Source organism: Herpailurus yagouaroundi, unplaced genomic scaffold (genome assembly GCF_014898765.1).
Source record: "Herpailurus yagouaroundi ecotype Mexico unplaced genomic scaffold, PumYag 29, whole genome shotgun sequence".
Classification (NCBI taxonomy): Eukaryota; Metazoa; Chordata; class Mammalia; order Carnivora; family Felidae; genus Herpailurus; species Herpailurus yagouaroundi.
The window spans coordinates 18,959,540-18,972,506 of NW_024412377.1; the positions used below are offsets into that span (position 1 = coordinate 18,959,540).

Below are 12,967 nucleotides of genomic sequence, written 5' to 3' on the forward strand. Positions count from 1 at the left end.
TGCTCTGTCTCTGTCTGTCAAGAGTAAACATAAAAAAAAAAAAATTAAAAACAAAACAAAACAAATGCAAAACATATTCACAAAAGTTTAGCTTCTTGGCATCTCCACCAATACTTCTCTAGTTCAGGACACTATAATTACTTTCTTAAATTATTTCTATGCCTTTTTAAATGCTCTACAAGTTCCCACAGGTTATATACTACATCAGCATCTCTTATGATTCTTTCCATTGATTTTTATCTTTTGGCTCAAGAACCTCTAAGAGTGTACCATTTCACTCAGAACAAGACTTGTGGTTCAAACCATTATCACTCTTCACCTTCTCAAACTAAATATGAAACACACCCTCTTAAAAAAAACATTGTAGCCCTCCTAAAATATAATCGTGGTAAGATCTGAAAAATTGTTTTCTTCCAGTTATATCTCCAATGCTAGAAGAGTGTTCAAAATAAATATTTGTCAAATGAATAGAACAATTAGTCAACGTACAAAGTTGTCCTCTAGGTAGTACCCTCAATGACAATATTATGCCATATTTAGCCTCCATATTTAGCCTGGTCTATTTTGACAGTAACACAGTATAAGAAAAGTGCTATATTTCCCATGCAACACCATAAGGTTATATTTTCATGAAAGTTCAATGGCTGAAATGTTCTTATTTTTAGAAAATTTAATAACAGTATTTTATCAGTGTTTCATATAAATAAATTGTATACTCTATCTCTTCTTTTTTTATATTTATTTATTTTTGAGAAAGAAAGAGAGAGACAGAATGAGAGCAGGGGATGAGTGGAGAAAGACTAGGAGACACAGAATCAGAAGCAGGCTCCAGGCTCTGAGCTGTCAGCACAGATCCCAATGCAGGGCTCGAACTCAAGAACCGAAAGATGGTGACCTGAGCCAAAGTCAGATGCTCAATCGACTGAGCCATCCAGGTGCCCCTAGTCTATCTCTTTTTATATGCCTTATTTACATAATTTATAGTTATATAATATAAAATGTCACCTGCATGCTTTGGTTAAAAACATTATAGAAGCATTAGTTGATTTTGACCTGAATTTAAAAATAAACCATACCATGAAAGATTAATTTAAAATTTCCATTGAATTTACAATTCGCTTCAATAGCCACATTTTTTTTTTTTACCTTTTACGCATTATGTTTAGCACCTTAGACATTTTTTTTTTTTAACGTTTATTTATTTTTTTGGGACAGAGAGAGACAGAGCATGAACGGGGGAGGGGCAGAGAGAGAGGGAGACACAGAATCAGAAACAGGCTCCAGGCTCTGAGCCATCAGCCCAGAGCCCGACGCGGGGCTCGAACTCACGGACCGCGAGATCGTGACCTGGCTGAAGTCGGACGCTCAACCGACTGCGCCACCCAGGCGCCCCTAGCACCTTAGACATTTTTAAGCAAGAAATTAAGAGTAGTCAATGGGTAATTTTGTATGGCACCTAAATATACATAGAAAGTTGAAGATTTAAATAAATTTAAAAATAAGACCTAAGTCTCATTCATCCATTCATCAAATAGTCATTGACTGCCTATCTAAACTTCTGTTCATGAATAACCCTTGACACCCTCTCCATAGGTGGAGATAGGTAAAGTGAATGAGGTAGGTTCTGTGGTAAATATCAGATGACGTCCTGTGGTTAGAAATAACGGAGGTAGGAAACACACTGTATAGTGTGGATTGTCATCTTATGTAAAATGATTAGGGAAGACCTTTCAGATACAGTGACATATATGCAGGAACCTCAAGGATGTAAGTCTGTCACATATCTGGGATCAGGAACAGCAAGGAGATTAGTATGACTGGAGGGAATGTTCCAGAACAATAGGAATGGAATGGAAGAGGTGGCAGGAGAAGATCCTGACCATGGAGGACCTTGAAAATTATTTCAAGGACTTGGCTCTGATTTTGACATAGAATTGAAAGCCCCTGGATGTTTTTTAGAATTGAATGACATGATTTCTTTTAAGTATGGAAAGGATAACTAGGTGCTTAGAGATGGGTATAGGATGACAAGGGTGGAAGCAAGGTGACCTATTAGACTCTTGGCTTAGAGCAGGTTAAAGTGGTGAAGGTTTCATAGGAATCACTTGTATGGGACAAACATTAGTATATTACTTCATATTATCAAACTGGCAGCTCATTACACATTTGATATTTTATTTTCTATAACGTGCAGGTTTAAAATATCAGTATACTTGAGCCTTGGACCAATTTAATTACAAAAACATACTGCAATATTTATTAAACAACCACACTGATGTGGTTAATAAACCTCTTTTTATTTCTGCATATATTAGTAGGATAATAACTCAAAAGAATAGTTACAATACCAATCAGGAACAATCTGAAATCCTACTTTGTCTAGCAACAGAATAGCAGATTGATTATGACACGTCTGTTTGGTGTAGAGTGAAATCACATTGCAACTGGATTTTACATTATATATTCTTTTCATTATACTTTAAATGAGTACATCCAAATGATTAGAGTGGCTAGTGGAATAAATTGATAGATGAGTGAATTTCTCTACCATCACCAAATTTCCTCATTATGCTTAAGTACTTTAGAAGTCTCTAAGCAGTGTACGTTCTTTTCTAATCATCACTTAATTGGCTTTGTTAAAGGTTTACTTTAGCTTCCAAAAATACCAATATCGAGTGAAAGAAATAATATAACTCACATTCTTCCAGTCTATGGCATTTTTTGAAAATATATAAATATGAATGCAACTTGCTTTAAAATATTTGAGTTAACAGGGCATCATTGAAAATAACTGCAGAAAATAGGTGCGTAAGTGCAGAAATGTTATCTTTATGGCCTGAGAGAATTAAGCTACCTCTTAAAACTCTAACATTTCTAAGGGGAGTGGCTCATAACTCAGAGAGAAATACTGTGACTGAAATAAAGTACCTTATAAAAGAGATTTTAAAGTATTGGAATCTAGACTCCAGTTTTTTTTCTTACATATTCACTTTAAGGATAAATACAAGACAATGAGAGTCTATTACTACTCATAATGATAATAATTATAGTATACATTATTATAATGTTTATTAATAATGTGTTCACCAGATATGATAGTAATACATATAAATTCATGCATGTGTGCACACACACCAAAAAAAAAAAAAAAAGCTTAATTCTCACAGTAAGAATTGAAAAAGGCTGTATATTATTTTTATCTTAAGGTGAGAAAAATGCTTCAGACCTGTGATTTGACCAGGATTGTGACCTTAATAAATAGCAGTTCTAGAGCTGGGTCAACTTTACCTGACTGAAAAATGCTTTTGCTGAGTTCTGTCTATAAATTATTGTATGAAAATTGGGAAGACATTTCTCAATATTTTCTTTCTTTTTCTAAGGTCAAGCACTTAATTGGTGACCTACCTGAGGGTATATGCTATCTATTTTTTAAAAAAGAAAAAAACATTATATTTTTATAAGCTACAGTAAAAGAACTTGTTTATAATGACTTATCTATGAAGGACCTTGGGCTAAACATACTTAAGCGAAAATAGTGTTTTCTCAAAACTTGAAGATTTTCTGTTAAGATTTTTCTCTGAAGAACTGTTCTAGGATTGCTTATGCAAAGTGAGCTGAGTTAATAAAATGGATTATTATGTGCACCGACAGGGAGCTATAAATACTAAGTTTATTGTTTTTGCCAATAAATAATTACATTTGTACCTCACTCTAAAATGTACTGAATCATTTACTTGCATTTGCTTCCAAAGCTCTTTTGAGCAGCCTGTAAGAAATCCTTGGTTTAGATATAGAAGTAGCATGTGAAAACAGCAGTGAATTATTAAAGTATGCACACTGGTTTATGAAGATATAGACTGTAATCAAAGCATTTTTCTTCTCCATGCTTAGTTTGTTGCTTACTAAAGAAATATCTTCTTGGCCAGATACTTAGGCAAGAGGAAAGTTACCCTAATTTTGGATCACCAGGGAAAATGTCAAATGTTCAAGCTCACAAAGATAATAGCATTCATTGGAACTTGGGACATTTGACATATATGATTGGAACTCTGAATATATAAGAATTGAAATAACATGGAAAAATAATAACAATGTATAGCCTAATTACTAAACATTGAAATCAACAATATATGATTGTCAGCAATTATCTGAAATATCTTTTTATTTTTACTTGATAAATTATCAAAAATGTAAGCTTAAAATTTTTTCAGGAAAAAATCCTATCTTACATTGAATTTTATGAATGCAGTATGTATTCTTGATATAATGACAAAAAAACCTTTGGATTTTTTCTTTTTTTAGGAATCCTGTTTTTGTTGATTTTGGTTTTGTCAGAGGATCCCAACTAGAAAATAATAGCAGAATATTAGTGATGTAAATAATAATAATAAATAATTTCAGTGGGTTGAAAGGCATTAAAAATAATAATTCATAACCTCATAATGATATGAAAGAGAGTTGATGACTACTGGGAACAGTTTATGCAAATGGTAAGTGTATTTAAAGAGAAAGAATTAGGTATGTGTCATGTCTTGCCTCTACTGAGTGAATCTAAGGACAAAACATTTAATGAGAGCTGGTTGCTTTATATTTTTTTTATTTTTTAATGTTTTTATTTACTTTTGAGAGAGAGAGAGAGAGAGAGAGAGTGAGAGGGGAGGGGCAAAGAGAGAGGGAGACAGAATCTGAAGCAGGCTCCAGGATTTGAACTGTCAGCACAAAGCCTGATGTGGGGCCCGGACTCACCACCCGGAGACCAAGACCTGAGCCAAAGTAGGATGCTTAACTGAGTGAGCCACCCAGGTGCCCTGACCAGTTGCTTTATATTTAAAAGAAGCATCATGAATAGTAAACTCAGGGAAATTGATTAGAAAGGTAATATTTTACAACCCTTGATGAAAATTAATTGAACCAGGCAATAGTCATCAACATTTGTCATATTGGTGATAGGTTGAGTTGGACTTTTTAATGAGTGGATTGGAAAAACATCACCAGAACTCCTTATTCTGAGGTAAGTTTAAATTCCAAAAGCAACTTCCAGATAAACCTTTGGTTTTAAAATTTTAAATATTGAAACACTCTCTTCTCCTGAAATTTCCAAAATAAAAGAAAAATAGGAAATTTAACTTCAGTACTTAAAACACTGAGAAATATCTACAACAAGTGGTACAATAAATTGTAAATGAATGAATACATGAATGAGTGAATGAATGAATTTATGAATCAATGAATCAATCAATCTCAAATGAAGTAAAATTAAAGCAATGGTGAATATATCTTGTTATCTCAACACAAATATTCACTATAAATGATCTGATTACAGTCACTGTTGAGTATCTAATCTGACACAGTGAAGACCAGAATTTAGCTCTGTGGCATAATTCCCCAGGCCATAGACCAGGTTCCTGAATCAAATTGGTTAACATTGCATCTTTAATATTGTAGAACAAACAGCACTCTTTTCTTATTGGAATACACACTCTGAGTATTTTGTTTTGTCTTTCTTGCTGCAATGTTTCTGACAAAACTACAGACACCTTTCCACTATTATAGCACCGCATACAGCAACACTTTTAACCGAAGAACTCATTTGACAGTAAATGAAGTGTGGCAATGGGCCCTCACTCTTGGAATTCACCAGGATTGCCATGCTCCCCATCATCTTGAAGCAGTTAGCTTAATGGAATGGTGGAATGTCTTTTGAAGATTCAGTTACAGTGCCAGCCAGGTGGCAACACCTTGCTGGGCTAGAGCAGTGTCTGCCAAGATTAGATATATGCTCTAAATTAGCATCCAAAGTATGGTGTTACTTTTCTCATAGCCTGAATTCATGGGTCTGGGAATTAAGGGATGGAAATGAAAATGGCTTCTCTCCTTCATATCCTGGAGATTCAGTAGCGAAGTACTTGCTTCCTATCACCATGACTTTAGACTCTGCTGGACTAGAGGTCTTAGTTCAAAAGGAGAAATATTTCCACCAGGGAACACAGTAATGATGTCAATAGACTAGAAATTAAAACTACTTCCTGGTCACATTGGATTTTTCATGTGATTGAATCAATGATGAAAAAGAAAAGAAAAGAAAAAGGTTATTCTGATTCTGCATGATTGATCCTGAGTACCAAGGGGGAATTGGGTTGCTACTCCACAATGGACATGAGGAGAAGGAGTGTTTCATCTATATACACAGAGACAAACATGGTTACCTTCCCAGAATTTATTTCTGTGTCAGGGCAGATGACACAACACACTCACCCATGAACGTAAATAAAGTGTATTTAGTACTCACCACAAACTGAAGATTAACACCAGCTGAAGGGCTCATACAGGGGTAGAGAAAAAAGGAGAACAAAGGGTGCTCAACAGGGGAGAGTTCCCACAAACAATCAAGAGGCTGCAACTAGCTGAAATTCCCTTACATACTCAAAAATCAAAGGACGTGTGCTGGGCTTTTAAATTCCTTGGTTGCCCAGATGTGGAGCATGCAGAGATCTACAAGCTATTAATGGTGAAACTCCATCAAAAATGGAGTGATCCTCTTAATTGTAAGAACATCCCCTATAGCATCTCTTAGTACTCTCATAGCTTGTGATTAAAGTCATTGAAAAAGTACAACAACCCAACAACCAAGGCGAGACTAATAATAATGGCCCAGAATTTTTAGGAATGAATGTTTCAGTAACCCTGCTAGACAATGTAACAACCAACTGAGGCACTCACTAGGTATATGAGAACTATGAAGTGAATAGACGTTATTCATAAATGTGAACTATGTAACCAGTTCCAGAAACTAGGGCAATAACAGTTATAACAGTTATAACTTCTTTATTTTGATTTGAATGTGTGTGTGTGTGTGTTGTTCTGCATCATTTTATCATAGCATAATATGTTTGCTTACTAGTTAACTTTCTAAAATGATATTTATGTACCAGGAAGTCAAAGTGAATTACCTAGTAACAATGAACATCATCCAAAGATTGAAAGGGGTTTGTATTCTCTTTGGGAAGAACGGATAGTGTCTAATTTTCAGATATACATGGGATTTGTGTATTACGCTAGGAGAAAGCATGGCACAGTTATTGTCTTTATTAGATATTAAGTCTAGTCTTCTAGTTTGAGGAAATGCATATGGGCGGCAATGCCAAGATGGCAATGGGTAGAACACAGTGCTTTGCAATGTGTCCACTTGCTAGGCTGGACTAGGTTTCCCAGAATTCTCTTCCAAGAACGTTTCTGGTTAGAGTGGACTACAATACAACATTCCTTTGTGAGATCTGGATCCTGGAAGTTAAACAGCAACAACTTTTGTATCACACACAAGTGTTACTCACCTAACTCACCTGACTGGCTTGAAGCAGTGGGTAGGCATGCAATTGCCTGCTGTCCTTAGGATCTTCCTCCAATTTGGCCAAATCTTGGCTCAGATGTGTGTGTTTATCTCCATAATGATGTGTTCTGCAATCTGCAGGATGTGCATGCCACAGTAGGTCAGAGGCAATACACAATGACATGATTTCAGTCTACACTCCTGAACTTCAGCTCATGCTTGTGGGGCCAACTTTTTCTTACTTTCCTGTAATAAATATCTATCTTTCCGGCTATCTCATCTGTGGGTTTCAACTTTTGGCATCAGATGCTAAGACAGACCGTAGTCTCACTGTAAATGCTAAAGTCATAACATTTCATGAAGAAAACGTGGGAGGAAATCTTCATCGTCTTAGGGTAGGGAAAGAATTCTTATGGCAATTTTTAGGAAAACTATTAACAAAATTGTCTAAATTGACTTCAACATAGTTAATAAAAAAATCATGTTTTTAAAATACCACTGTTGATAAAACGAAAGGCAGGTAAATACTGGGAGAACATAACTACAATATGTACATTTTACAAAAACTTCATCTCAAAAAAATATCCGCAACTCAACAAGACAGCTCACCTAAATAAAAAAGGGCAAAATATATCAACAAACAATTCATAAAGAAAATAGACGAAAAGCCAATAGTTATAGGAAATATATTCAGTATCATTTGTCATTAAGAACATTCATTTAATAAAATTTTAATGCTTATTTATTTTTGAAAGAGAGAGAGAAAGAGAGAGAGAGCCAGGGAGGGGCAGAGAAAGAGGGAGACACAGAATCTGAGGCAGGCTGTAGGCTCTGAACTTTCAGCACAAAGCCCGACGCGGGGCTCAAACCCACAAACTGTGAGATCATGACCTGAGTTGAAGTCAGAGCCTTAACTGACTGAGCCACTCAGGCTCCCGAAGAACATGCATTTTAAAGCCACAATGAAAAACCAGTACATATTCATTAGAATGGCTAAAATGAGGCACACCTCAGTAGCTCAGTCAGTTAAGTGTTCAACTCTTAATTTCAGCTCAGGTCATGATCTCACAGTTCCTGAGTTCAAGTCCTTCATGGGGCTCCATGCTGACAGCACATTGCCTTCTTGGCAGTCTCACTCTCCCTCTCTCTGCCCCACCCCCGATCACCTGTTTTCTCTCTCAAAATAAATATATATGCTTAAGAAAAAAAAAAAGAATGCTAAACTGAAAAAGAGATGACAATATCAAATATTGGCAAAATATTAGTCACAAAGACTTCCTGGAAATGTAAAATATAGGCACTTTGGAAAACAATTCAGCACTTTTAAATAAGTTAAACATACACACACCTTGTGACTCAGTATATACTCTTAGATATTTATTTAAGGAAGGGAAAAGTTCACAGAACTGTAGGCAGTTTATAAAACAAACTCCCATTGTCCATTGGTCAAGAGAGTTAATATCTAGTAAAGGCCTAGCATCCAGGGTCACTCAGAGTTTGTGGCTCCTTTTTTGTTTAAGTTGAAACAACACAGTCAGTTTTAATATCCCTTGGACAAGTGTTCTTATTCTGGAACATTTCCTTTAAAAGAAAATCTTCGATTTTCTTCTGAGAATATGTTTCAGAAAATGTTTTGTGTGACTTGAAATTGATCCAGTCAAATCAAAATACCAATTACAGTTCTTTGCTTATGACACTTTGCTTCTTCAAAAGACCATAATAAATGATTACTAGGGCAATTTATAATTTATCATCTAAAATTATGCTCGTTTAGTGTTTATTATCATTTCTAAGTGTATAATACTTCTGAAGTTAAGTTTAAATATTGAGGATAGGAGTGTATATTTAGACTGAGATAGATATATGTAAACAGTTTTTATAGATATATTATTAAATGACAGTGTGTAGGAAAAAAAGGAAAATAAAGTTTTCCTTTTGATACTTATTGAGTATATTAGATTTAGCTTGTTTGTGAGTACATATTGAGGTTGACTGAGAAACATAAAATTGAGTAATATGTCCAACTCTTCCTTATTACATTAAAAAGTGGCTACTAAGCAGTACCCATATTTAAATATTGGTCAAATCACTATAAGTGCATCATTTGGAACTTACAGAATTCTCACAATTTTTTAAAGTTTATTTATTTATTTTGAGAGAGAGAGACAGAGAGACAGAGAGACCAAGAGCAGGGGAGGGGCAGAGAGAGAATCCCAGGCAGGCACCGCACATTCAGTGCAGAGGTTGACGTGAGACTTGAACTCACAAACCATGAGATCATTACTTGAGCTGAAATCAAGTCAGATGTTTAACCAACTGAGCCAACCAGGTGCCCCATAATTCTCACAAATTTTAATTTACTACTTAGATATTCTGTACAAATTAAGGAGAGACAAACAGTAACAAAAGTTTACTGTATATTTAAATGGAAAATTAACTTAAATACAAGACTTTTTCTTTTTAATTTGGAAGGGTCAGATGCTCCTAAAATTATACATAACATGCATAATTATACATAATTATATACAAGAATTAAAATTTTTAATGTATCAGCTATAATCAACATAAATAATGTGCAAGTGGGGAGGAGCTATAATTGATTTAATTATGTTTACTATTCTAATTTCAAAACAAGAGGCTATTTATGGAGTTGTCCATGCTCTTATGTTTCATTCTCAAGGTACCTGTACAGATGAGAGAGAAATATCCAGGTTTTGACACAGAATCATTGTACTCCTTTTTACTATTCTCCACTCCCTCTTACCTGGCAGGATTCTGAGAACATATGTAAATCACTACCATCTATGTAGAAAGACACATGATGGCCCACAGGTCACCAGGGGAGGTTGTAAACAGGCAAGTCTTAGTAGTCACGTCAGGAATGTCATTATTCTTGGGCAAGTGGGGAATAGAATTAATGGATCCAGCTCATCAGGAATGAAATTCATTAACTTATGTGATGGGAAATAAACAGTAGTGAAACTTCCAGAGGTAACCGCTCAGTTTATGTACACCTTCTATATATGTATTTTTCTCAAGTGTCCAAGGATGGTAGGTTGTCGTCTTCATTTAAATGTCTACCCATAATGGGGCGCGTGGGTGGCTCAGTCGGTTGAGCATCCGACTTCGGCTCAGGTCATGGTCTCACGGTCTGTGAGTTTGAGCCCCACATCAGGCTCTGTGCTGACAGCTCAGAGCCTGGAGCCTGTTTCTGATTCTGTGTCTCCCTCTCTCTCTGCCCCTCCCCCGTTCATGCTCTGTCTCTCTCTGTCCCAAAAATAAACGTTGAAAAAAAATTTTTTTTAAATAAATGTCTACCCATGCCTAATGATCAGTGAACAGCAACAGTCTAGTTTTTTGTTTTGTTCTGTTTTAATTCAGCTTTAACCTCTGCCTGTAATGCTATGTTTGGCCTGGAGTTATGCTTAACATATTTTTCATTAATTAAATCAATATGGAGATAAGTGAATAAACTCACAGGTGTTTCTTCAGGCAAAATACAAATCTTATCTAGCAAATGATTTTTGTTCTACCACTTTATTTGTAGTATTTCAAATATTAAGGAATTTTTTATGTTGAAACAATTGATTTCATAATAAGTAACTTAACTAATGCTAATTTATTAAAGTTATACAAGTATCTGAAACAAGGCTTAGTTGTTTGCTTTTTTCTAGAAGTTTTGTGGTTTCATTTCTTATGTAGTATTTAGTTGTTTGTCTAAACAATGTCTGTCACAATTTCTGTGGTGTTAGAACAAAATTAGAAATAAAAATATTTTTTATCTTAAAGCTTTCTATTTAATTATTGTATAAACTTAAGGATAAATGCTGTAACAATTTAGGAGTGTACATATCATGCAGACACAATAGTTTATGCTGCAATATATATACAATGAACAAATAATTGCCTGAAAAGATGTGTTTATATATGTTGTTGAAAAATGTCATGACTCTTGGACATTAAAACAAATTACTTAATTTTTAAGTCAAACTATCTGGTCTTACTAAGGCAATAAGTTTCCTTTTAGAGATATGTGTTTAACTTCTGATTATATTTACATAATCACTTACTATCTTATGTGTACTGTAAATTTCTAAAAATCCATCACTTAAGTACCCTGATCTCTAATAGTTATCTTTTCAATAACAAGAGTTTTAGACTATGAGAGCTATAATTGATCACATAATGACTACTCCACTCATTCACATATTCACAATGTTCTCAAATATAACATATGAAAATCTCCAGGTAAGCAGAATATACACTTTTAAAACAAAACAACACAACTGACAAGATGTCAGATCTCTTTCATGTAGGCGTTGAGGCGTTGCCCAGGCCTGGCAGGGATGTGTGGCCTGCCGCACCTCCTTTGCACTCCCTCTCTGGTCTCGCACATGATGGCCCACAAGCAGATCTACTACTCGGTCAAGTACTTCCAGGAGCACTGTGAGTACCGCCATGTCGTGTTATCGAGAACTTTCCAAACAAATACCGAAAATCCATCTGATATCTAACGAGGAGTGGAGGAGACTTGGTTCAACAGACTCCAACGGAGGCTTGTCTGGATTCAGTATGTGATCCAGGAGCCAAACCTGCATATTCTTCTCTTTGGATAACCTCTTCCAAAAGATGGGCAAAAATGAAGTATCTGGGGATCATCGATTAAATCTTTTTCAACTGTAATGTATATGCGTATATTAGGTAGTATTCAGTGAATACTTGAAAAAGTGTACAAATCATTCACCTATAACTGCACATGAGCTGTATTCTTCACAGCAACAGAGCTCAGTTAAATGCAGCTGCAAGGTTACCGCACAGTGTTTAAGATGAAATTTCTTCTGGTCAGTTTTTCTCTTAAGATAAGTATCTGTTTGACTTTGCCTGTTACTTTTGGTAAATAAAGTTTGTATGCTGCATTCATCAAAAAAAATTTTTTTTGTATATCTGTAAATGTGTAAGATGCCTTCAAATAGTTATTTTGCCCAAAGTGTTTTAGCAGATTGTCATTGTAAGTATATATGTATAAAAACCACTTAAAATTTTTTAACATTTATTCGAGTGACAGAGACAGAGTGTAAGCAGGGGAAGGGTGAGAGAGAGGGAGACACAGAATCTGAGGCAGGCTGCAGGTTCTGAGCTGTCAGCACAGAGCCCGACGCAGGGCTCGAACTCACCAACCGTGAGATCATGACCTGAGCTGAAATCAGACATTTAACCGACTGAGTCACCCTGGAGCCCCTAAAAGCCACTTTATTTAAATATACATAATAAAACTGAATTCACTGACTGCATTTGTTTATAGCTAAAGACCTCTCGAAGATTTCAATTGTTTTCTTTACAAATTTGGGGGTGGAAATCCAACATCTAATATAAGCTAATAAGAGTAAATTAAGTCAAATATCTAGGACTCAAAACTTTACAGTAGCATCAATCAATCAATCAATCCAAACACTGATAGAAATGTAGAATTAAAGGTCTGTGGGTGGGGGGTGTTCTAACCTATAGAAAATCAAGAATAAGGAGTACAGTGGACTTCTTGACAGAGACCATGTAAATAAAAAGATAACAGAGTGAAATATTTAAACTGTTAGAAGAGGGACACCTGAGTGGCTCAGTTTGTTAAAAGTCCAACCCTTGTTC

General features: G+C 35.3%; 1 pseudogene; it reads left to right on the top strand.

The window, feature by feature from the left end:
* Positions 1-11,724: 11,724 nt before the first annotated feature.
* LOC121040884 (cyclin-dependent kinases regulatory subunit 2-like) lies at positions 11,725-12,039 on the top strand (annotated as a pseudogene).
* Positions 12,040-12,967: the final 928 nt, after the last annotated feature.